Raw genomic sequence first — 26,253 nt, 5'->3', positions numbered from 1 at the left:
CACCAGGCTCTGAGCCTGTTCCTGTGTCTGCACCAGGCTCTGGGCCTGTTCCTGGGTCTGCACCAGGCTCTGGGCCTGTTCCTGTGTCTGCACCAGGCTCTGAGCCTGTTCCTGTGTCTGCACCAGGCTCTGAGCCTGTTCCTGTGTCTGCACCAGGCTCTGGGCCCCTCCTGGGTCTGCACCAGGCTCTGGGCCTGTTCCTGGGTCTGCACCAGGCTCTGGGCCTGTTCCCGTGTCTGCACCAGGCTCTGGGCCCGCTCTTGGCTCCTGCAGTCAAATGGGCTTATGCTGCAGTCCTGATGGAGGAGCTGCACTTGAGCTACTCTGTGGCTGTCCCTTTGTCACACGCTGTGGCTGGCACCCTGTAGTGAGGGCCAGCCCCCTGTGAGGTGCTGCAGCCCTGGCTGGAAGGGCTGGAACCTCCATGGCTGAGGGGCTGCTCTGTGACCTGGGCTCTGACAGTCCCTGCGCACACCCTGGCTCAGCTGTAATTAATGCAGGTTGTTTCAGTGCACAGCAATGTCTGACTAAGCAGCTGCCTACATTTAGACTTTAACACATGAATTAATACAGCAGTGGATAATATTTAGTTAAAAATCATGATTCCTCAATATTTTCGTTCACAATTTTTGCAACTTGAAGCAAAGTTCGATCTGCAATTCTGTATTCAGAGGGAAAAAAGTTTCTGTTGGTTAAAAGTACATATTCTACCAGCTCTCTTTGTTTTCCATAAGCCTGGATGAAGAAAGTGTCTTCATTTTTAAAACTCCCATTTAACTAATTTAGTACTTTCTCTGCTCCAACATATTTACATTTTATAAATTGAATTCGTGCTATTTTCACACTGTGCTTAAGGTGTTTCTTCATTATATGAGAAGCTATATATATGAGCAAGGTGTTAAAGCCAGTAATTGCTAGTGGTGTTTTTCTTTCTAAAGAAATATAAAGGACATGATCAATGAATAGACTGATATACTATCAAAACTGAGGAATTTGCCCAGATCTCTGAAAAATCATACATTCTACTAAGGCCTGTGTAAGTGGGAAGATCCTCATAATATCTTTACCTTCATTGTAGGTGCAGGTGGTTTAAGTGTGGTGCTCTGGTTTACATTCCAGAGCAAATAGGTTACCTATGATATTATCATTCCCAGGAGTATATTGCAAAGCAGTGCCTTTCTCAAGCAATGTGGGTAAAGGGTTCACTCTGTCCCCCGTGGTCCTCTGCTTGAATGCTTTTCCCAAGCTCCAGATCAATCTTTAACTCCTCACTTTTAAATTAAATGAAATACCATGGAGAAGAAAGGGAACATAAATACTTCCAAAATTCTAGGAAATAGGTTTTCTCACTCTTTCCTCTACTAAGCAAGATACTTAAAATGAAGAAGCCCATGAAGTCTTCTCCCTGCTGGACCAGGTATTTTCCAAATTTTTGGAACCAATCTCGATTTTTTCAGCAGAATATTTTTTTTTTCAAAAAAACCTCTAATTTTTTTACAGAATCTTCAATTCAGTACTAGAGACATTTTGCTATGGGCCTGAGAAGTCTGCCAAAGTAGAAAATTTAAAAAAAATCAGTACCATCAGAGGAATCATCGGAGGAATGTTCCTTTTATGGCTACCCTGCCCTGCTCTTTGCAGGGTGTCTTGCACAAACAAGCCCTCTGAATCTGAACTGGACTTCCTCTGTAACCATCCAGCTCTGCAGAGCTGCTGTTATTCTGCTGTCAGAGGCTGTTCCTGCAGCAGAGATGGAGGGTAACTTTATATCCAAAAGTTATAAGGTGGAAAGAGTTTGGCTTTTGGGGGGACTTGAACTTATTTACATCTTCAGCATACTTGAAATTGCTGTTGAAATATCTACCAGTGTGTTCACGAAACGTCAAAGTTGAAGGAATGCATTTTAAGCAAATGCCCTCTCTCAGGTTAATGATTAACTCTGTGAGAATTCAGCTTGGTATTTACTGTATCATGACACAAGTAAATTGGACTCCAAGCAAGTAATTATCTATTTTTTTTTAAAATGTGCAATGCCAAATTATTAACTTTTGTGGTAGAGGGGTAGTAAAAACAAGGGTCAGGCAGTACCCACGGAGTCTTGTGAGACTCATTTGTTCACAGCCACTGTACTATATAAAAACCAATGTTTTTATAGAGGCCTTCCTATTTCCAATGCAATATCTAAATCATTATATACATTTTCTCACTCTTCATCACAGCAAACTGTACCTTTTGTTTATGTTTCAGTGGACCAATCAATTCATCTATTTTCCTCCCAGATTTTTGTATGATCACAAACATGTCAGCTCTGTGCCTATTGCAAAATCAGAATTTTCAGGCTTCTTAATTCTGTAGGAAGGGGGCTATACTTCACTGGGAAAGTACTTATTTTTCTTGAACTGAAAATATTACCTTTCAGGAAAGATGTTGCCTGGAATATTCTGCCTGAAATGTGAGTGCTTCAGAAAATTAAAAACATCTAAATTTTTGAGAATTTAGGTAAGGAGAAAAATACTTGGACATTATCAACTATCCCATTGTTAAGCCTGCATCTAGACCTCCCAGTCTGCAAAGGTTTTAAGACTCTAATTCCATTTTGCAATTCCCAATTTTTTTCACAGTAAGCTAGCACTGTTGAAAGGCTCAAAGGTGCTTCCCCTAATTTTCCTTGTATCTCCAGACAGTATATGGCCAAGTTATTTAGATACAAATAAGCTTGAGAATATCACCAAATCCATTCTAATTTCATTCATGCCTTGAAGATAATAATTTAAAGAGCTAGTCACTGCTTGCAATTAAGCATGGAGAAAATAGATCTGTCCCATAATTTATGTCTGCAAAGGTTGGGCTGGATTTGTAATTAATGTTTGCTCCTTTTAATGAAATACTCCAAAGGTCTGCACTTCTGTCATTCATGGAGGTAATTTTTCAATTGATTAGTAAAATAATACTTGAAAAGTAAATGCACCTGCTTTAGCACAGAAATGTCTTAGTCAAGTAGAGACAATGATTGGAGTGCTAAAAAAATATCATTTCAATACAGTAGAGACTGGAGTTTTACTCCTCCAGAATTCAGAACTCCCACTAAAGAGAAAAAAAAAAGAAAAGGTAATTAAACCTCCAACAACTTCCTCAGTATGCTTTCATCCAGTTTAATTCCTGGGTGGTTTTCAGCATAGCTAAATACTTTTAGGAGCACACGCCTGAGCTGCAAGTGAAATATGTCTGGAAAGCATATGTTACAGCAAGACATAATTTTTATGTTTGTGTACCTTAGTATTTTTGGAGGGAATGATAAAATAATTTCATTTTGGAAATTTGTTTTCATTTTGGATAAACACTTAAAATTTGACAGCTCAGTTGGATTCTATTCTTATTTCCTTTTCAGGATCAAACATCTTCAAACCTGCAAAGTGGCAAGACTTAAGAGTTAGGTTCCAGCAGCCACTGGTTTAAAATGGCTGGAAATGTCCTTTCTACAAAGCACCCACTATCAAAGCAAATGGAATAAAATAAAATAACAAGCCTGCTTTCAGGAAATTGATTAGGGTTTTCTTTGAATTAATCACTCCAAAAAAGCATGTTTGATGATTTCTGCGGCTTTGTTAATTTAATCATTGTGATGTAAAGTTTACTATTTCTCTACTCCAGAGATCTCACGTTTTGTAGAAGTGATATTCTGGGAATTGACTGTAAGTTGACCAGACAGGATGCAGAGCAGAAGACACAGTCTGGGCCAGATTCTTCGAGGGCCACAAACATAGTGGTCTGAGAGGTTTTGGACCTTGTATCACATGGGACAAGGATTTTGCTTTTAGAGACAGAAGCAGGATAAGGCAATATGTGTGGTGAAAGAAGCCCTTATCCAGTGCTCAGCCTCACAGAGGAGAGTGATCCAGACAGTGGAGCAAGGGGATGAGAGTCATTAGAACACTTAACTTTAAAGATAAAAGTTTATCGTTTTAATGCTGCAGTTTTAAGTGTTTGAGTCATCTGAATGATCCAGCTCTTATTAAAGCATGAGCAAAGCATCACCTAAGGGCTTATAAAAACCTGCACCTTGAACTTAGTGTAACTCCCATTAAAGTCGATGGATGCTGAGTCAGACCTTAATTCTTCTTGCATCTTAGAGATTCAAAAGGTGAAAATCCTGGCACTACTATGTTTTGCCATTCACCTCACAGGGTCAGGATTTCATGCTAAAAGCCATAAAATGGCACTGACATTTCATCATTGCTGTCTTGGATCAGATTCATAACAGTGACCCAGGAGACAAAAATCTCCATAATCCATTACTACTGTGCATCTACCCAACGCTGTCTCACCACCTTCTACCTTTTTTAAAGAGAGGGAATAATCTATAATTTGAGCTGCCTTTATTTTATCTCAAACGAAGAGGAATGGAAAAATCTTACTATTCATTTTTCAATCACACAATTTTAACCTTCTAAATAAATTCTTGATTATTTTATATTAATTTAATTAGGAAATTCTCTTTTGGAAATTAAGGAGGTTTTGTTGGATGACTTGTTTTTTGATTTTTTTTGTGGTTTTTTTTTTCCCAATGCCTGTTCTAAAAAGGCTTTGTACTAAAACTGGAAGGCAAATTTCAGATTTATAGACAGTGGAATGAAATGCTTATGATTAGCAATGAGAACTATGAGGAGTTTATATAATTTCTTAATGATTCTTAACAAAATATTTAATTAAAGAGCAGCTGGAAAGATAATCTTGATTAATAAAAGGAAATCAGGGAATTAACTGATTTCTGTAATGTAAGAGTACTTGCGGTGTATGACAGCTATCACATATCGTTAGCAGTTAGATACAATAAACTGATAAAACACAAATTTATTCTGCCCCACCCCATTAAATTTTCTAGATTGCAAATGTAAAATATTGACTATGCATTACAGATGATAAAATTAATAGATTCCAAGTTCACAGATACAAATGTACTGAAAAATACAATTTAAAATTTGTGTAGGAAATAATATTATATGTAACATGGCTGCTTTGGCATAGGCCATTGCATTACTTTGTGGAAGTCCCTTTGTCCAATGCTTTCAATTATAATTCTGGTTCTTCCCTTTGGCAAAGCTTGGTCCCTTATTAGCTTTGGTTTTATAACTTTCATCATAGTAATAATCTTGCTACTCTACTGGAATCAATGGGTTTGATGTCTTTAAATACAGGTTTAGCTTGAACTGGGGGTTATCTGCTAATTAAAGCAGTAGATGTTTATATTTTTAACTGAGAAAAAGCTTGCTTGTGAGTTTTGTGCAAAATTTCCTTCCTTCTAACTTCTCCTTGTTAAATAACTGCAGATCTTGAGACATTTGGGGTACTCACATTATTTACCTTGGTTTCTTTGACCTCTTTTTGGAGGAGTCTATGGAGGCTAATTTAAAAATCTCCCCTATATTCCTAGAGGAAAGTGGTGTGATCATTCCTGCACTCTGAGAGCATTTCTGACTTGACTGAAGTAGCTTGGGCTTTCCACCCTCAGTGACGCCTTGCTGTCCTCTGAATTTTACGCAGTTGAAGGTCCAAGCCAGGAGTGGTATATTATTTCTAAGAAATGCGTATTTAAACACAGGTTAATAGTAAGATTTTAACTGTTTGCTTTCCTGTTAACATTAATGAAAGCATATATTTGTATGCAGTGCCTTTGAAAATTAATTTCCTGGACTTCTCTAGAGATATAGGGGTTGTGTAGAAGGCATAGTTTTTCCTTGTATTATTTGTTAATGGAGGGGTATAATCTAGTAGCAACTCCCTTTGTGCACAATTTTTTCAGCTTTTTAGGTCACTTTAGTTGTGCTGAACTTTGAGATGAGAATGAAGCCCTCTTTGTCTTTGTTGGGGATTTTTCTTAGAGTGTGAAACATGTTTACTTCCAGAACATCGTGTAAATATCTCTTAGAGAGGTGCTTTGCAAATAAGCTATTATGGTACTAAAGAAAACATTGATAAGTTTTAAATGGCAGTAACAATTCAAGTGTATGTAAAGACAAGCGCATTTTCTTTTGAGGTTAAGTCTCTGAATTTAATAATTGAAGGAAAAAATACAATAAGATGCAATAAAATAAGCTTCTGTGAAGTGCATTATGCAATTATGACTCCCATAACTACTGCCTTACCAGATCATAGCATGTTTTCTCCTTGGAGAAAAAAAACCCTATTTTTATCACTTGTTTTTTTTTAAAAAATGTACTATTTGGAAAAGTCTGTATGCTTTATGATGATTCTGTTGATTCAGAAAACCAGTCTGTTATTTCAGGACATCTGAAAACTCAAGACACCATTCAAGTGAATACAGTATGCAGCTGAAGCAATCTATTTATTTTTAGCTTTGTCAAAGTTGTATCCAAATGTGAAAACTGTTTCAGGGGATGTCTTTGTGAGTTCCCTCAATTAAATCATGTTACATTTTGCTTAACATACACAACACCAGAATTATTAGAAGAGACATTTTGGCTGTGTATTGTGCAGTTTAACTTGGTGAATTGCATCAGTCCTTAACTGTCTAGATCAGAGCCCAACTGTACTACTCACAGAACCTGTGTGCTGGAAAGATGCTGTGTGATGATTGTGCCTACATAGTCAAATTTCTGGCAAAATGGAATACTATAACCTCTTCTTCATCACATAAAATAGACCAAGTAGGATTCCAATTATAGTAGCAAAGATTCAGATTAGACTTAAAAAAGTAGGGATATTAACTAAGAGGTTGTACTGTATTAGGCTCAAAACTGATGAGGAAAGGTGGTGGGAAGGTGATTCACTTATGGAACAAACTGTCTGTTAGTGGAAACCACAGTCTGATCCAGAGTTCAGAGAGCTGGGTACAGTTCCAGTCAGAGGCACATTTTAATTGTGGTGGAATAAAGGTTCCCTCATATGAAAGAAATGTCATAGTTATAGTATAAACATGAAGTGTAAGTGTTAAGAATGACTATCCACAAAGAAAGAGTCCCAAGAGTCTCTTGTTGTTCCTTGTGGAGTGTAGGTTAGGAAAGAGTGCTGCAGTTGGATACAGCCATTTAATTAATGTGCATCTTGTTTGCTCAAATCATGGCTGTAACTCCTCTGAGTGCTGCAGCTCTTTGTGTTTCATATCAAATTTTCTGAAGTCACTCAATCTGTTTTCCATGGGTGCTGGTGTGTTATACACACATGTGCACTTTCATTTGCAGTGACTTCTGATCTAGCATAGTTTTGTAAAGGCCTCCAGCTCAGTAGTATTAAAGATGATAAATGAATGCATAAATCCAAGGGGAAAGTACTAAAGTTAATAGTGAGGAAGTTTTTTTGCATAAAATAACCCTGGTTTCCAATGCTTTACAAAGTCCCTTCTCAGCTTAATGTGTGCTGATAAAGATCCATTCTATGCAACAATTTCCTCTCATCTTGTGACCCCATATCTGCAGTTTTTCCTTACGTCTATTCCTCTTAAAATCCAATTTTCTAGTTATACTAGTATTTATTAAAAGCTTGACTGTAAGGTCTTTGTTTACCCAAAGATCTATTTTTATCATAACTGTTTATAATGATTAAACCTCAACAACTTAAACACTTTACACAAAATAATGTATTTTCAATAAATTGAAATATTAACCAATCATATGTAATGGTTCAGTTCTAGCAAATGGATTGCTAGAAATCCTTAGGGTTTCATATAAATTGAAAACTGTATTGACTGACCAGGCTGCACTCGAATTGCATTGCATTTGGATCAAAAAGCATAGAAAAAGTTCTCATTATAGTTCCCTGACATTAATTTGAGCATTTTTATATGTGTGTCCTATTAAGTACTTTAAGTGCTTTTTGATAATTGTGCTTTGTAGTTTTTACAGCACTTCAGCCTATTCCCAGTTCAATTTCCTCTTTTATCCGATGTTTGAAATATTGATTTCTGACAGATAAAAGCAAACCTTATAATCTCAGCAGCATGCAATAAGTGAGTAAGAGGGGGCTACAGAATGCATCAGGGAATGGTCATATTTGAAACCGTCTTTGTTTTATTACATTTTGTCAACAGAATTTACTTACTGCTTGCTGATATTTATGTAAAAGCAGGACTCCTGATAGTCCAGTGATATTAGCAGCTCCTGGTATACTTTTGCATTTAGTAAGATAAAAGAAGAAACTCCCTTGGTGGTTGATGATTGCAGCTGCTTAAACTGCTGTCAACTGGCTTGAAGTAACTGTGATTTATCTTCCTCAGATTGTGCAGCATTGTGTCCGTGAACTTCCAGAGTTTGCATTAAAAAGTGACAGAACATCAGAGTGCCAGAAGCTTCTCATATTGTGGCCCTGAAGGTAAAAGCAAAAGAAACTATCTTGGTCTGTGTTTGGGAACACTGTCCAAAATCTCTGCAAAGCTCTTGGGACATGAAAGAGATCTTTAAGAAATGGGTTGGGATTTTGAGCATGGACCAAATACAATTAAGAGATGCTAAGGAGTAGCACTGGTGCTTTGCATGTTTTCAGGATGATTCTTCTGCAATTTCTAAAAACTAGGAAGAGGAATCCAGTCCAATGCCATGAATAGTTAATAGTATGCTAAGAATTCAGTTTGTATTTATTTCCTTTTCATTATCCAATGTAACCCAGTGTCTCACAAGTAATATTGCGTTAAACATCCCTGCCCAGCTCCATCAGCACCCACAGTAAACAAGCAGAATATACAGGGAATTAGCTGCAGTATTTTCTCTAAGTCCTGAAAATTCAGAATGCTGTTTTAGAAGGTGGGGGAAGTTCCTCAGGTTACACAGTAGCTTTGGCAATCAATAGTGAATTCTATCAAAATGACAATGGAAAAGCATGGAAGAGCATCTCTATCCTGAACACCAGGTTAGGAGGAAGCTTAGTCTCTTTCTCTTAAGGCATACATTTCTAAGAGAGATTGAGGTACCTGACAACACAAGCAGGTGAAGTAAAGAAAGGAGAAATGTGATTTTTAATAACGTAGACATTTTTAAGATGAACACAGAGATTTTATTCAACTCCAAATTAGCAATTGTTAATTCAGAAACATTTTTTTGACTCAGTCCTAGAAACAATTAAAATGACTACCTTGCATCTAGATCTTCACACACCTGGGTATAGAATGGTTTTCAAACAAAAGGCATTTAAAAATGCTATTTTAGTGAATTTTGATTATTATGAACTGGAGCTGGAATTCTGCCAGTCACTTAGCAGAAGTTTACTCTCTAATCAATTCAAGTTTTCATTACTAAGCAATTAGTGTTTAAAGTTTTAAGTGGTAAGCACTTAACTGTGTTCTGGAAATAGTGGGTTGGTGGTAACAAAACCTGACAGTGTTCTGAAGAATGGCAAGCCTGGAAAAGTGATTTGGTGAAGGCTGTCAGGGAGAAAAGATCTTCTGAGCTCTACAGGCATTGATCATAGGTCTGGTGGAGCAGAGCTTGCTTGGTGGCAGAATGTGTTAGAGATGGTGCCTGCAGGGGAGTGAGAGCAGAAGAGTAATTAGGAAGGCTTGTTAACCTAGGACTTGGGTTTAATATGGTCAGAGCCAGAACTCCAAACACAAGGATTATGGTGCATGGCCCAGCCAGTCCTTGCTCCATCCTGATGCTGACATCAAGGTATGCCATGACATTCACATGACAGTGTGGAAGCACAGGCAGAAAAAGCTGTTACTGACAGAAAAGAATGGCTAACTGGAGTTAAACTTTGCAGGAAGGTTTCTTCAGTGATGATTTGACAGTTGGGAAGCTTGGGCCAGCTGAACCACAAAAATGAAATAGTTAAAGAAAAAGGACAGAAAATATTGGTTGAATTATATTTAACAGCAATGTTATGCCACTGAATATTCAAATCTATAAGACAAAAATACAGCAACAAAATACCTCCTTCTGTTTTGGAATACGCTAGCTGCACCCCACCCAAATTTTTGTGTCTCAACAGCCCCACACAGAAATGTGTACATGTCAGGTTTCTGTCCTGTATGTTCCCATATATACAGGTCACATATTAAGGATTCTGCAGTGGATGATGTAACTGTAGACAATCTCCATTAGAATTTCAAAGTAGCTACTTAGCATTTCTCATATTGGATAAGTTATTTACAGTTCACTATTTAAAGGAAAAAGCATTGGAAAAGGTTTATCTTGTAATAAATCAAGACCATTATGGCGTCAAGTCACAAAGCCTGAAGGTGTAAAGGCAGTTGCAGAAACTGTGTCTTGCAAAATATTATGCATACTGTATTATACTGGGTAGCTGAATTAAAAGGGCTTCTATAAAGGATTATAAACAATTAGAAATTGTTTTCTAATTGGAAAAGTACAATATGGAAAAAATAGCACTGATAATTTTTGGTTGGGGTTCTTGTGGGACTCAGGTTGGGAAACAAGCCATTGAATACATCAAGTGATATTTTCTAGTGGCCTCTTTGAATGTGACACTGTAAATAATGCTGCAGGTATGCACATTCCAGTCTTATAGCTGATAGAACTATCTTAATGCTTTTATCTCTGAAATTTCATTTTAAAATTTGAACCTTAGTGTTGCAACTGATGCTGTTGCAAACTAATGCTGGTAAAACTGAGGTGTTGAACAGCTTCAGAAGACAAGGCTGTAATATCCCTAATCTTGTATATGGGAAGGACTGTGTTGGCCTCAAACATCTATTTGGTTGCTTTATTTGATGGGAGACAATGTCTTTGTGTAAAACAAAGAAAATTAATCAGAGATAATTCATCAGACAAGCTCAGAGCAAGTTCAAGTGTGCAAGTGTCTGTGATTAAATAGATATGCAGCTACCTATTTAACCTAAAATATCTGTAAAGGAAATCTGTCTAGATTTTCTAGGACTTCAAAAAATGAAGTTGTTTCTAGTAATGAAAAGGAGTGACAGTGCTTCACAGGTTCTGTTTTGGTGCTAAATAAATTTTTAAAAAGCAATTTCCCCCCCACATCAAAAAAAAAAAAAAAAAAAAAGCATTTAGTTACAAGCAATGAGATCAAAAAAAATGAGTTTAGCTAGTTTTGTTGTTCCCACCTCTTTGTTTCTGAAATTTTTTGCAGTGCTGCTGAAAATTTTGGAATGACATTTTGGAGAATTTCAACCTGAATGGTTGGAATTTCTTCTATATCTATATATCTACTTCACAGTGTGGGCAAATGCACAGCCAGCATTCACTCTGCCAGACCCTCAGCCTGGAGCTTCCCCACAGCTCCTGTGCTCCAGCTGATTTTCTTATTAAACAAAGTGTCCCAAGAGTCAGAAGGATGACATCAGGCACGCCACGCTACATAACCAAATGACAATATTTCTCTCATTTTTGCTTCTTAATACCATCTTTAGCTGAGTGGGAAAGAACGCGGATTGCATGACCTTGGGGATACTTGTTTCTGCATTTATTATTGGAAAAATATGGCTTTTGAAAGATAAAATGTATTTCAAATATCAAATCTCTCAACTATTCTGAGCTAAATGCTGCCTTGATATATGCCCTGTACATCCTAAGTTGACAGATATGAAGTACAAGTAAGGGCAGAATTTGACCAGCTAAATTTAACATGATAGGATTATGAATACTACAAGGGCAATGGATTTTCTAAACAAAGAATGCTACAGCATGCCTGAATTCTGTTTTCAGATTTAGTCCTACATAGTCTGGTTGTAGGGCTAGGCAGTAACAAAGCAGCAAAGGAATATCTTTATTCTGTGGTAGGGATCTTAAATGTACAGTGTTCAGAGAGCTATTCAGTGATGTACTGGGAGGATTCTATGTAAGTTTGCCCTTCTATTTTAACCTTTTTTTCCCCTTTCCTTTCTCAAATATTTGGAAAACATTCTTATCTCAGGATACATTCAGGAAAGGGTCCAATTTGCTTGAATTATTTGAAGTTATAAAGGGAGTTTTCTGCCAGATTCTGGGGAAATGTTTTTAACAGTGCTTGCAAATGCAGAGCACATTGCTCCACTCCAGCGACTGTGGCAAAGGTTTTCATAGTGACCACTGTCATGGTCTGCTCTTTACTGCTCTTTACTGTAGAACAATCACAGAAGCAATTGCCACACGAGATCTTGTACACCCACATTTTTTCAGCAGCTGCATGTAACAAAATAACTTTTTTTTTTTTTTTTTTTATTGCTAAAAAGCCAGAAGCAGATAGGGTGAAATAGGCCCTTAACAAACTTTTCTTAGTTTCACCAGTGGTGGGATTTCCAGCAAAAAGTGATAGCAAAAGATCTCCTTCGCAACAAAATAGATGTAACTTAGTATTAGTGCTTATCAAGTTGAAATCTGAGGATCCAATCAGATAACAGATTTTTCAGAATGGTTACAGTGTTTTTTAGCTGTCAGCAATGATTAACAGAGTATATATCAGATGATGTTTCTTTCATTCTTAACTTTTGGGTTCTCCTTCCCATGCAAATGATTTGTGGGAAAAAATGGATATATTCATCACATGTTTTGTGAAAGGTCTAAAAAAGAGCATCTACACAGATATGCCCAAACTCAGCAGCTCTTAGGTGGTCCAGGCAGTCACCTGAGATATGAACAATGCAGACTCCGAGATTGTTTTACCAGAGCAAGAAATGTAACTAGTTTCTTTGATTACCAGTCAAATGAGGAAATTATGTGGTTGGTGGATCCTCTGAGAAGTTATGAAGGTCATCCATCATGATCTTTTCCAAACATTACGTTCTCATTTAAATAAAAAACTTTTGCTTTCCAAAAGCCATCTTTCCCAGTGACTCTTCTTCCAGCCCTAGAGCTCTAATCTCTTGGGAAATTTTCTTAAGGGCTATTTTGGCTAAAAGTATCTAGGTCTTTATTTATATATTTTTGTTGTAGATGAGCATGTTTCTGGGTTTTTCCCTTTGTCTCTTTAGAAATGGATATTGACATCATGGTAATCATCCCTTACCATCACATTTCTTGGCTGCAGACTTACAAAAGCCTGTTTATGCAACCCAAGTCAGTCAGAAATGTATTCCCTGAGCCCCAAAGAAGATTATTGTCAAAATCTAAAGGCTTCACAAAATCAGTTATTTTCCCTAGAGCACTTTCTTCATACAGAAGAAAAAACCTGCTTTTTTCAATATATGCAGAATAAAATGTTTTCATTTTTCCTTCCGAGATAGCTTCTTTTGAGAAGCACTGTTTCCCATGATACTGCTGTCTAAGACAAGCTCACCCTGCCTTTTCAGGAGGGTCCATTATCTGTTCTTTAGGCCTCTGTTACAGTAGTATTTGGCTTTTTGCACAGATATAACAAAAAAAAATACCTGTGTGGTAAAGGATTTTACAGTCCTGGCTTGTGCCTTGTGGTGATACTGAAATATGAGTAAGAATCACTGGTGCAACTCACATAAAAATATGAATCTTGTTGGAGGACAGGTATTCCTGACAACAAAAAATGTATTTGTCTATTAATGTTCCTAATTTGAAGAGAAGAAAAAAAAACCAAAAGAGTTAGAGATATGGGAAAAAATATCTAAAATAAGGTTGTCCGTGTAGTAAAAGCAGACATTCAGCTGTTATAAATTGGCAATGATCCACTGGTTTCCACAGAGCTCTGCTGATCATGCCAGCTGAAGAGCTGACCCTGAATATTATCAAAGTTTTCTTGGAGGTGGCAGGAAAATAAATCCTTTACAATTTCCTCTTTAAGAACTCAGGATTTCCGTTTTTATAACTGCAAACTTTCAGAATGAAATGTGGAGCACAGAGACAGGCAACACCACACTGACTGTGTTTGATTAGGGTAATCCTTTTTTTCCTTCTATGTGGTTACTACAGCCAAGCAATTATTTATCATACTTTCAATTGCTGGAAGCATTGTAGACTACAGGTTAAATATTCTCATGTCACTGTGGGCTTCTGCTCCAAGTTCTCATTGAAATCTAATGACTTTCATCTTCAAAAGAAATTTTAATGAGCTCAAAGTATCTACCCTTCTGTTTTAATTGTTACACTTCACATTCTGCAGATCAAAACCTCCTATTTTTCTTCTTTTTTTTCACCTTAGAATGCTGTTGACAAGTTCTTTCCGGAGCTCTCAACTTCTGTCCACTTTTTATTGGTCATATTCATGTAAGATATAAATCCAGAAATACGCAACACATGCAGATTTAAACCTGTAACAGACATGTGCCCAGCACTGTTACTTTGATTGGCCTGGGATCAGGGATGTCTCAGATATGGGTGTAGTCAAATAAAGCCATTAAATCAGTGGTAATAAATGTATTTGGTACGAGTACCAAGACTTTTCCTGGATTACTTGTGGAACAAAGCACAGAAAAAGTTTTCCTATGCTTGTGTGTGAAGGCAGCTACGCATAGACTGTTGTCTCTCCTTTTGTCACTTCATGGACCTGCTGCATGTGTGTCTTAGGTGCCAATTGTTCAGTGCCATCGTTATCCTCACACATTCTTCTGTTTTCATAATCCCCTTTTGCTATGAGCATCCTTCTTTCACTCATCCTCATAAATATTAATTACTGTGGTCTGGTTGAGATAAATACAGTTTTTCAAGTGGAAGGTCATTGGCTTGTTTCTATAAAGCTGCAGTCTTGAATTCCAAGTTCTGGTCAATGTTTAGTGTGTAAATGAAATGGGTGTGACCTGGGACTGGCTACCAGAAGTTGTAGGGATTGGAGTGCTCTGAAGTATCTGGCCTTAATAGTTGAATTTCTAGTATTCTTCACAGCAAGCATTTGATTTGTTCTGTTCCTCCAACCCTTTAGAGAGAATTATTTCCCCTTTGGTTTCTTATAAAATTCTATAATCTACAGCATTTTAGCACCTTGCACTGAAGTGTGAAACATTTTGTGCCAGAGGGAGTGACCCTGATAAGACGGTGGCACTGCATGTACTGAATGGAGAGAGACTGAGTGATTCTTTGATCAGGTCTACAGACCTAGAATTTATTTTCTGTTGTGTTCCTCTGGTTGTGCAGTAGATGAGACTCTGAAGAGCTGTGCAGTGCTGTTCCAATTGCAATAGCTAGCAGGCTGGTAAAGTGTTGGTCTCTGCTAACTACTAAAGGTGGGCCACCGTTAAATTTAGATACAAACTGTTAATGAATATTTGCAAAATGATCAACATTCATGTTCTTACTCAGATTTTGTTACGGCATGAAACCTTCTTGGGAGAATGCAGGGGAAGAGTTTTGTGCTCGATCATGGGAAATGAGGAATGCAGCACAAAAATGTTCACCTGCATTTTAGGGAGATACAAAGTGCATCCATCCTGCAAGATTCATCTGGATGTGTATTGCACTCCAGGATGACTCAGACCCTTGAAGCTCTACAAAATCTCTGAGGTGTTTAGAATAAATGTTAAATCTGTTTTCAAGAATCCTGAAGTAAAGCAGTGAGACACAGATCTAGGTCAGATCTGAGTCTTAGAGTATTCCTAAAGTTGTTTTTTAGAAAAGAAATTCCAAGCTGATACTTGTGCTCATCTCCCTGTATGATGCTCTAGGTTTAGAGCTCAGTTATTAGTTATTAGGGAATTTTCAAAATTGTTCTTTTTTAGCTACTTAATTTACTATCAGCCATCCAAAGACAGATTGGTAGGATATAAATGAAATGCTATAATTATACAAGGGAGTGGGTCACTGACCTTTGGATTGCAATATCTTGTCTCTTTTGTCCTTTCCTTATACCACCCAGTCTACAGGATGAAATTGCATCTTTTTCTTTGGTTGTCTCAAGAATGAGGTGGTATTGGAAACTAGTGAGGCATGGCACAATGTAGGTGTTCATAGCTTGCAATAATTTACCCATTTTCATTTTGTTTGATTTTATTAACACCTGTGTCTCCAGGGAACGCAGGGAGCAGGGGAGGGAAGGAGAGAATACTTCAACAATAATCTAATGATCCGCACTTACGCTCCCCCCAGCCCTGCTGTTATGTCAAATGTCAAGATACATCACAGCCAGGCAATTTATAATACCAAATGCGTGGATATATAAAGGAAGAAGTGCAGATGGTGGGAAGCTGTGTGTCATGACATACACACAGACATGGAGGACAGCAAGGGAGTCATTAAAAATATGGATTTTTTTTGTAATGCAGTGGCTGTTTGTCAGCTGGTGTAATTGGCATACATCAATGGAACCACTCAGAAATACACCTTCTGAGGAATTAGGCACTTAATGGAACTTAATCAAAATTCCTTACAGAAGACTAAAAAAAAATTCTTGAACAGAATTTGGAGACAAAGGAAAAAGCACATAAGGAAATATGGGGTTGCAGTCTGCTGAAGTTTCATCTGGGTATTAATTTCTGGAGTATTTCTGTAGATATTGACATTCTAGGCAGTAGAATGCAAAGATTTGCTATCAAGTTAACCGAAGTATTCTAAGATTTGAGAAATTACAGTAGTGTTTAGTTAGAGACCTGATTTCAACATAATCAAATAAATTCACCAGCAAACTTTTAAAGTCAGAATCAAAAGAAGAGTTTTATTAGTGTCATTTCCTTTTCTTGTTCTTTCTAGTTGTTAGATGACTTTTTTCAGTACTGTGTAAATTTAGCATTACTAAGACTGGCATAGATAACAATCTGAAAAACATCTGCCAGATTATAAATAAATTTTTAAAAAGGCATAAAATAACTCAGTTGTCTAGTCCCTTTTCATAAGCACTTAACATCTTCAGTGTCTGACTGCAGTAATATAATTTTTGTGGTTATATGCTCTGATCTTTCAGACATGAATTCTTTGTTCACAGTCTCAATGGGAGGGTTTGTTCTTTTCTTTGTTTTCTTGTGATTCATAAATATGGGAATCTGGTGAGAAGGAGCGATTGAGAGAAAAGGAAAGGGTAAAATCCAAAAAAAACCACACAGGCAGCTCTTCCTTATCACCTGTCTTGTCCTAGGAAAAATTGAAAGTAACACAGTTTTTAAGATACTGGTATTACATGAGTTTAAAATGTGGAGGGAACAGTTCAAGCCTACTGCCTAGTTCTCCTTTCTGACTCTTTATAAACACCCTCATTGACCTTTTTTTCTCTTTAGGTACTAGAGTAGAACAGGTAACAGTGTCAAGTTTGATATTTAGCAAAACACAAGGTTGTTGTAGTGTCTTATTGTGCAGGTACCATTTCCTAATGAAAGTCCTCAAGACGTGAATTATGGCATCAATAAAAGCATATTGAGATGGAAGGTACAGAGTGGGTTATATACTAAGAGAGAGCTGAATTTAAAAAAATTATGTAAATTGAAAATCCTGTAGTCTCTTTTGAATGCCTTGGGGTTTGAAGTCTTACGACTTTGAGTCTTCAGCAAAGCACATAAGGGTGTGTTGCACTGCAAAGTGAACTCTGGGCTAATGTGGGATAAGAACAGCAGTCAGGAGAAACAAGGTGATATTGGACTTCTATTGCACCCACTTGGACAGGAGCTTTGTGGTGCCTGGGCTGTGTTTCTGATCACACACCTGCACCATAGAGGTGGCAGCTCATTTAGAGTTACCACAAGCATTTATACACATGGCAGTAGATCAGAGTAATCAACCTTATCAGGCCTGTGATTTAACATGCCTGCAAATCATTGGTTTCACTTAGTTGAATTTTTTAATAATTGGGCTTTTTAGTTATAACTGAGCATGACTAAGGTTTCAAACAAAACATTATTTAAAAGATGATCAAATGGGTTTCCCTCCAAAAATATTGCCTGGTCAACAAAAAACAAACAGCTGCAGTTTTTTGTGGGATTGAATTCAATGTTGTGAATTTTCTCCATTGAGTGAGGTAGGACATGAGTAGAGAGAAAGACAAAAGGTTGTGCAGCAGCAAAAAGAAAGCCACAGAACACCAGAAAGTGAAAACTGAAGGCACCTGAAATGGCTGCAGGACCTGCCATGGTTGTCAGTACTCCTAAGCACAGGTTTGTTTGTGGGTTACTGGTTTTGCAGGTTACTGCTTTTGTAGCAGACAGTGAGAGCTGAAGGCTGGGACAGTCCTGAATTGCTTTAGCGCTGTAGGGCCAAACTTGGGGAAGAATGAAAGGTGGCCAGCAGCTGTATGAATGGGCAAACTGACGTTATCTTCCTCCTCTGTCTTGATCTCAGTCCATCATCTGTCAGATGCTGCTGCTCTGTGAATGTGTGAGAGTGAAATGAAGTCAGAGGGGAGAGCACAGCCTCTGCTCCCCAGAGAGCCACATGGTGTGCAGGTGGGCAGAGAGCTGGCCTGGCAGTGTGGGAGGGAGGGGAGTGCATTAACAGATTCAAGAATTTACATCCTTGGGTGCATGTGCCCATACTGTTAACTTTCTGCACACTGAGAAGTCTCTGGTTTTCCCAATTCCATCACCTCTACAGAGGGAGAAGCTGTCCTCTCTCCCTGCAGGTGAAATGAGTAACACCACAGGTTGTGACTGTCGAGGGATATTCATTTGAAAAACGTTTCATACACAGTGTTTCAGCCATCTCAGTGCCAAAATTTGGCTGCAGGGCACTTTAAATTCTCATGCTAATTCCAATAGAACAGTTAATTTCTTGCAGAATTTTAAGCCTGGTTCTCACTGGTATGTTACAAGACACATCACTAAAACATTGTAGATAAACTGTACAATTTCAGCTCATGAAGGAACAGGTGTTTTGTTAACCTGTTTCTCAGAAACTGATAGGGAACATATTCCAAGGAGTTTAATTGGTTGTTGTTTATAAACCAACTGCACTGAATCTGGACTGATTCCAAGATTGCAATTATTATGCTGAATTGAACAATGAGAACTCAGTTTCAGTGGCAATTATGATGCTAATGTATGTGATGCATAGATAGTTCTCATGTCTAAATTTCTGATCTGATGCACCCCATGAGAGGCACAGCAGTGAGGACAGCCTAAGTCACCGCTTGTTCTACTCTAGTGCTGCAGAAATGTTCTTTGATAGCTGATTATAATAGCTGTGCAACACCCAGTGAGAATGCCTTCTTCACCCACTCTAGGTGCTGGTTAATTTACCCTCTCACTGTCCTAGAAGTGCTGTGATCTCTGTGCTTCCCATAAAACTACTACAGTAGTAGTTGCTCGCTGGGGATGAGCAGAAAGTTTCACTGTCCTGTCTTCAGCAGGAGCCAGACTCAGGTAAATCTGAATATACTGAATATGGTGTTCAGTCCACCACCCTCTCTTCAGAGGCATTCCATGCACCACGTCCTCTACTCAGAGCCTGTAAAAAAAGTTACCTGGTTACCTTCTGAATTCCCTTTAGAGAATATCTCCAGGCCCTTCTTTTCCTTTCTCACCACAGACCCTTGCTGTCTAGATTTTCAGTCTGGGTTGACCATTCTCATGGGTAACTGTCAATTATTGCTCCTCTTCTTTCAATATGTACTAACAATCCATTCTACCCAATTTTTTTTCCCCACCATCTTGGAAATGCAGTAAAATCAGTATGAAAACCTGACACAAACCTTTGAACTTCCAAGTATGAAGGCTGACATTCAAATTAGTTTTAATTTTGAGTTCATAAAAGACATAAATGGTTTCTCTAATACATCCTGTAAGTGTTCTTATAAGATAGACATTTGATTTATGAAAATTAGTAGTGCTCTGCTAAATTAAAATGTATCTTCTTAATACAAATCTTTTAAATTTCTTTCACCTTAAATAGGCTTCCACATAAGGTGAAGGTTTCTACTCTAAAGAGACTGTGTAATAAAGCTCCTTGATTTTTCCCTTTCCATTAGAAAGTTACCAAAAAACTATTCAAGTGTGGACATGGTAACAATTTCAAAGAGTAAAGAAACTCAGTGCTGATAGAGAAGTGGCATGTGAGCTTTCTTTGTGTAATCTTAAATCATAAACACTAGAAATAAAAAAGATTGAGGTTTTTAAAATTAATATTAGCTGCATAACTTGATTTTTTTAGTCAAATTTCAGAAGCCGTTTGTCCTGAATCTCAACAAATTGACAAACACAGATAATATCAAAGTCTTCTTGAGAAATTATTACTGTTTTTTTAAAATGTAGGTCATATCTGTGTAGCAAATTTAAATAATCCTCCCAAACATGGACTTATCATAAAAATCCATTTATTTTGTGATTCTATCTGAATACATAAATCTACACAAATCCAAATTCTTTTAATAATTCCTTCTGAAGGAGATTTAACAAACAATTATATTCAATCCATACAGAGTCAAGGGAAGATACTTGAAAGGCCTTGTTCCAATATGATTGATGGTTTCATGACTGGAGAAAATCCTGGAGACAAACTAAGCACATATTTGCTCCTAACACTGATTCTGAGGGCCTAGAGCTGATAATTGTTTCATGATGGTCACTATGTTATATTTTTAAAAAATTTCTTTTCTTATCTTTGTTTACCAGAAGTAAATGCAAAAAACACAGACATTTCCTCACGCCTTTTAGCATCTTTGCTAATTTGGAGACAACAAAGAAACCTTCTAAATCTCACAGAGTGAATCAATGAGCTGGCAAGGGTTTCTGTAAAGGGTGAATACAGACGTGCTTGAGACTTCAATGTGTGAAGCTGTTTATCATCTATAGTTGCAGGAACTTGTGTCCCTTTATTACCTGCTAGCATGTAATAGCTGAATATGTTTGAGATGCCCTCAGCAACTTTTTTGAAGGTTTGGACTTTGAAAGGATGGAAAAAAAAAATTCTTATGACCTGAATAATGCTTAAAGAGCAACATCTTCCAACTGCTGAGGTACTAAGATTCCCTGGTATCAGATTTGTTCTGATTGCAATGAGTTGTTTTTTTTTTTTTTTATTTTTATTCTGGTAGAAGCCTTTCAGAGCAGGAAAATGAAGAGTCAGGAAAAAGGATGATGTCATAGTCAACTCTGGAAGTCTATTTGCAGAAAAGTGGTTTCTGCCAGATTAAACCTTGTAATTTCCAATGCTTCATGTAGTGATAGACCTTTCTTCTCCTGGAAACATCTCTTTCTAGGCACAATGACAGTATGTCAGTGTTAGCATGTTGAAATGAAGTGGTGCTCACCCTGAGCCTCCCAGTGCAGAGCTGAGGCACAGAGTGAGGAGGTTCCCTTGCCTGGGAAGCACCTACATAGGTGTGCCAGGTACACAGAAAACTGGCAAATGTATAGAAATCTTTGAGAAAAAAGCTCCCAAGTGCAGCTTCCCAATACTTTGTGCCAGACTTCCTCCTTGAGGGGCAGCCCCTTGGGATGTGCAGTAAAAACAAACTCACCTGAATAAACTGTGAGTCTCATCCAGTATGACTGATAGCCCTGGGGCCAGATTTTGAAATGAACTAGCAAAGATAACTGCTGGAGATCTTTTCACGTGAGATGCTGCAACCCAAATCTTTTAAGAGCTCAGCGGCAGAGCCATGCAATCCTACCCGGTGGGCACTGACCCGCTGCCATGGCACAAAGCTTTCCACCAGCCTGTGTGCACAGCCGGGATCTCTGGCTCTGCCAGCTGCACTGCCTGTGTGCCTGTCCCAGCCCTGCCTTAGCGTGCTGAGCTCCTGATGGAGCCATTCTTTCTCGCAGCAAAGCCATTTCTATTCCTCACTTCACACTGGTGCTGCGTTCTGCACAGCCTCTGATCTGCCCAGACAACCCCGTGGAGCCATGCCTGACAAACATCTGCCTTCAGAGCAGGGACACATGGTGCCTCTCAAGGGACTCGAACACAGGATGCAACACCAGCACTCAACCTGTTTTAAACAAACAATCTCTCTTGCTTTAAAGAAGTTTGATGCACTGAGCTGTGGTCTGTTCTGAAAGGCCCCTCTCTGACATGCTGAGTTGTTTCTTTCAGTGTAAGCACCACTCCTTCCCAGCAGCCAGAGGAATCAATAAACTGGATTCAGATTACTGAGAGTGCTGATTTGAGTGAGTGAGAGAGAGAGAAGTGGGTTTAGTCCCATAGCATTCATGGTTTGTGTGTATTTACAAACAGAGATAACCTGTACACTTTTTAGTGATACTTTTGTTCTATCTGGATATTCAACTTACTGTCTGACTAATCAAATCCATCACTTGGAGTATATTCTGGCTTGTTCTACAGGTCAGTCACAAGCACATTAACACCAGTTCAGTTTCCCTTGTTCACCTTCACAATGCTGTTGAAATCACATGGGTGTAAAAAGAAGTGAGGTTTGGCATCTTTCACAGGCTGTTTTATTCACTGAGTGAAAAGCCACTTTGACCTCCCCTTTATTCTTATTGCCAGTCTAACAGGTAGACCAGGTCTGTTGTCTGTGCCAATGGAAAATGAAGTTTGGTTCTTGTTTTTGTTTTAAATGAGGAAAATATCATTCTCTGAATCAAAACTATTACTGGGTTCAATGAAAAAAAAGGTTTAAATAGTTCAAATGCAATTTGTTAGAGTTCTCTTAACATGTACACAAAATCCTGCTTTTTGTTGCTTTAATACTGTTAGGCTGTATTTTTTAAGGCATGAAATTTGCCTAAGAAAAATGGGTTGAGAGAACTTGAGATAAATAAATTTTGGATAGATAAAAACACAAGTACAGTACTTAACTTCACACATAGCATTACCAACAAAGTAGTCTTCCGAGACTGAGCCTGAAATACATATGGAAGTTCTTCACATCAGCTGGGTATTGAAAGTTGTGTTTTATGAATACAGTACATTAATTGATAGATATGAGGTAGCAATCAAAATGTAAATAGAACTCGGTTTACATTAGTGCCCAAGTTTGCTGTATGGATATATAATATATGCTTTTAGGATCCTGAACTCAATTTCAAAGCATATCTTTAATTCATGAATTGTGAAAATGAATTCCATTTGTGGCTTACAAAATACTGTGATTAAAAATTATGCTTTTTCTGAGCTGAACCAACTTAATAATTTCACATTATTCCTGTATTGAAAGCCCTTTTTTGTTCCAAGACCAGTGCTACCTTTCTTTAATATCATGAAATAATGTCCCATTGACCAATTACTTTTACTGTGACAGCTGCACTTTTGGTAGATTCTGATAAACCCAACTTAGGTTAAAGACAGTATTTCATTATTATTATTATTGATAAGATGTTTTACATATTAAAGGACCATGTTCAGAGGCACATGTTGTGCTGTTCCTGGTTATGCATTTATGGTTTGTGTATGAAGTTACACAGGGAGATAAAACTCCTCAGCTGCTCAGCTTTCCACTAACTGAGTAGAGGTGAGGGCACGTACATCGACAGGGATGGTTTTTATCTTGACCCTTCTATTCAACTGTCCTAGGGATCTTGTTCTTCTGGGTGTACAAGATCATCTGCAGAACCTTACATGAATTTCCTCCTCCTCTGATAACAAGTGCCAAGCAGTTACTCATTGAGTTGTTGAAGAAACCCCTTGGGGAAAAAGCATTGCAAGAGTCCTGCAGGTAGAAGCAAATGAGGTATTCAGGAAAGTCTGGAGTCAGGGAGAGAGTTGTCAAAGTTGGTAATTGGACAAACTGAGTTAATTTGCATTGGAAGTAGAAGTTTTCTTTAGTAGCATGTTACCAAAGCCTGGCTGAAGGGTAGAAAGAGGTACTGAAAGACGGTAGATTTGGATTAGATAAAGAAGAAATTCTTCACTACAGGAGTGGTGAGGCACTAGCACAGGTTGCCCAGAGAAGGTGTGGATGCCCCATCCCTGGAAGTGTTCAAGGAATGATTGGATGGAGGAACCTGGTCTAGAGGAAGGTGCCCCTTCCACTGGGACAAGATGATCTGCAAGGTCCCTTCCAGCCCAAACCACCCTGTGATCCTACAATGGTGTATGGGAGAGAGAAGTGTGAAACGTGCTCATTCTCGTGGCAGTGAGAGTTTAACATGAGCAGTCTCAGCACAGAGGCGGGTGAGTGAGTGAGTGGCCAGCCCTCATCTCTGAAGGAAGGTTCTCTTTTATGTCACAACCTACACACCCCCAGTTCAGGAGGCAATTAGGTGACTGTCTGGATCATGCCCTTTTATTCCAGGGGAGAAATCAGTTCATAACCCAACTACTAGCGTGTGAGAGATGCACACTCTTTCCTCTCATTTGCAACAGCTGATACGTGTGTCATTCTACAAACAAATATTTACAGTCAGATCAATGCATGAGCCTTAAATACATTACTGGAATATTTACCCCAGGCTGGTGGTTTTTCTTTTGGTTTGTTTTTGGTTTGTTTTGTTGGTTGGTTTGGGTTTTTTTAGTTGTTTGTTTGTTAGTTTTCTGGAAGCTAACTGACCACTACCAAAATAACTTATAAACGCTAAAATGATCTCAAAAGTCATGTGGGAAAACTTTAAATAACAAATGCTTATTTTGTAGCTAGGCATACTGTTACTAATGGCTACATTTAGTGATGGAGACTATAAACTGTAAATCATACCAGTGTTTCCCATGGCAGAGCAAGCTGCAATCCTGATCTGACAGTGCCCTTTGACCTCTCTGAGGAAGGCATACTGGGAAGTATGTGAGGACATTATGCTTGATTAGTCTCTGCCTAGTTTGCCTGGGTGGGAAGATAATTGAAAGCACAATGGACTTTGGAAATTGAAGGTTCTGAAATGCACTTTGCAAACACATGCAATTTTAAATCTTTAATGTGTCATCTATATCAGCAGTGGACATTGTCTTCATTACATAAATACAATTCTTCTGCTAATACAGTGCAAATAGGGGTTAGGCAGCATCTGCAGCTATTGTAATTCACACTTCAAATAGCAGCATCCATTTTATATTCTTAAAGTCTGAGAATTAAAAAAGAGCTTGGAACAGAAAAACTGAATGGCTGATTGATTTCATATTCACTGCTTTATCACATTAAGCTGAATTTTGCCCACTATATGATCTTATTAAAAAACACAAAAACAAACAAACAAAAAAAATCCCATTATAACTTACACTTGAGAGTCAGGATTTGGGAACAGAAGGAATTTGGTCTGGCTATTTTAATACACTGCATCTATAAGCTGGTACCAAGACTATTATTCTGGATGTTTTCTGGTCTGTTGAGTCCTAATGTAGCTAATCTCCAACAGATAGTGCTGCCCAGGGTTCCTGTAAAACAATCATCTGTAAACATATTTATTAACCTTTGTTATTTAGTTTTCTGCAAAGTGCAGGCCACCCTGCTGAACAGTCTACAGCATTTATTTACAATGCTGACTCCTATTAGATATCATTAGGTACCTAATAATTATAATAATTATGTGCATTGCTTAGGCTACCCTGCTAAATAACAACCACTTTTATTCAGAAGTCATAATTGCAGCAGCTAGACTTAAAATGAAATCTAATTAGATTTCAGTTTACCCCCTTTCACACACAATCTATATCCACTGTAGAGTGACAAAATCTATCCAGCAAACACTGACTCATTTAGCCTGAAAAACTATTGTCTCTATGGCTTGTCAGGTAAAAGTTACCAGTGTGTGTTTTGTAAAAAGTAAGAGAATTGTGGCAGTAGAAATTCAGTGATTTTGTATGACTTGTTGAAGAAGGCATAATGCTTTTTCACAGAGCTATTTCCATGGTAGACATGCTGGGGTTATGCAGCCATAGCTGCTTTAATGAACATAGTAATTCTGTAACTCGATAGTGGGATATAACCTGGAATGTCACTGTTTCCTGAGGTTTGCAAATTTGAACTGGTCTTAAGTGAAGCTGTAGTCTTCCTTGTATGAAATTAAGAAACTCTGCATTCTTTTGAGCAAGGAAAGGTGGAAACACAAACTTACAAGATGAACAAAGTGTGGAAGGGAAGTGATCTTTAAAACTACACGATGAATCATTTTCTAAACCTATGTTCTTCTGAAGGAGGAAGCCAAGAATTAGCTGATACCTTCTCACTATCAGCCATTTTCCCTGGTACCTGGCTCCATCTGCATGGAATCTTTTTGCAGAGCAATAGCTGGCACTGGCCTTACTTAACCTATCACCATTGGGCATTTACTGTGTAAGGCTCGTTACATGATTGCAGTAAAAGTTTCAAAACCTTGGATGCAGCTGGAGAGGGAAGAAAAGTAAGTGGAGTGGTCAAGGATTAATAGAGAACAGATTCAGTTCTGAACATGTAACAGGTTAGGATTTCACAGGTTAGGATTGTCTACAATTATTTTTTTTTCCACCTAGTATTTTGGAAAAGGGAGCAGGTTCTTTAAGGAAGGCTGTAAGTGAATCAGTTGTTCAGTAGCAGATTTTTGCCAAATTTAGTTGGAAATGGTCATTAGTGCAATAAGACCTGTGCTTGCACACATGAGAACTGCAGATTCTGCTGCTTAGTAGAAGTTATGCCAATTGTGGGCATTAAGTAGACAGT

The 26,253-nt window shown here is 38.0% G+C and overlaps 1 long non-coding RNA gene across 3 annotated transcripts in view; it reads left to right on the top strand.

Annotated features, from left to right (window-relative positions):
• The first annotated feature begins 1,304 nt into the window (after nt 1-1,304).
• The window catches only part of LOC119705397, a 90,713-nt gene continuing 65,764 nt past the window's right edge, over nt 1,305-26,253 (top strand). For 2 of the 3 annotated variants that reach the window (XR_005258220.1, XR_005258219.1), the window contains exons 1-2: nt 1,305-1,417; nt 8,231-8,325. This is a non-coding gene — a long non-coding RNA (uncharacterized LOC119705397). Of the gene's footprint in view, nt 1,418-2,419; nt 2,500-8,230; nt 8,326-26,253 lie in introns of all 3 variants that reach the window. The other variant, XR_005258221.1, reaches the window with a different exon arrangement.

The sequence above is a fragment of the Motacilla alba genome, chromosome 11 (genome assembly GCF_015832195.1).
Source record: "Motacilla alba alba isolate MOTALB_02 chromosome 11, Motacilla_alba_V1.0_pri, whole genome shotgun sequence".
Lineage (NCBI taxonomy): Eukaryota > Metazoa > Chordata > Aves > Passeriformes > Motacillidae > Motacilla > Motacilla alba.
Note: the sequence above shows the minus strand (reverse complement) of the source record. Positions and strands in the feature narration are given on the sequence as shown.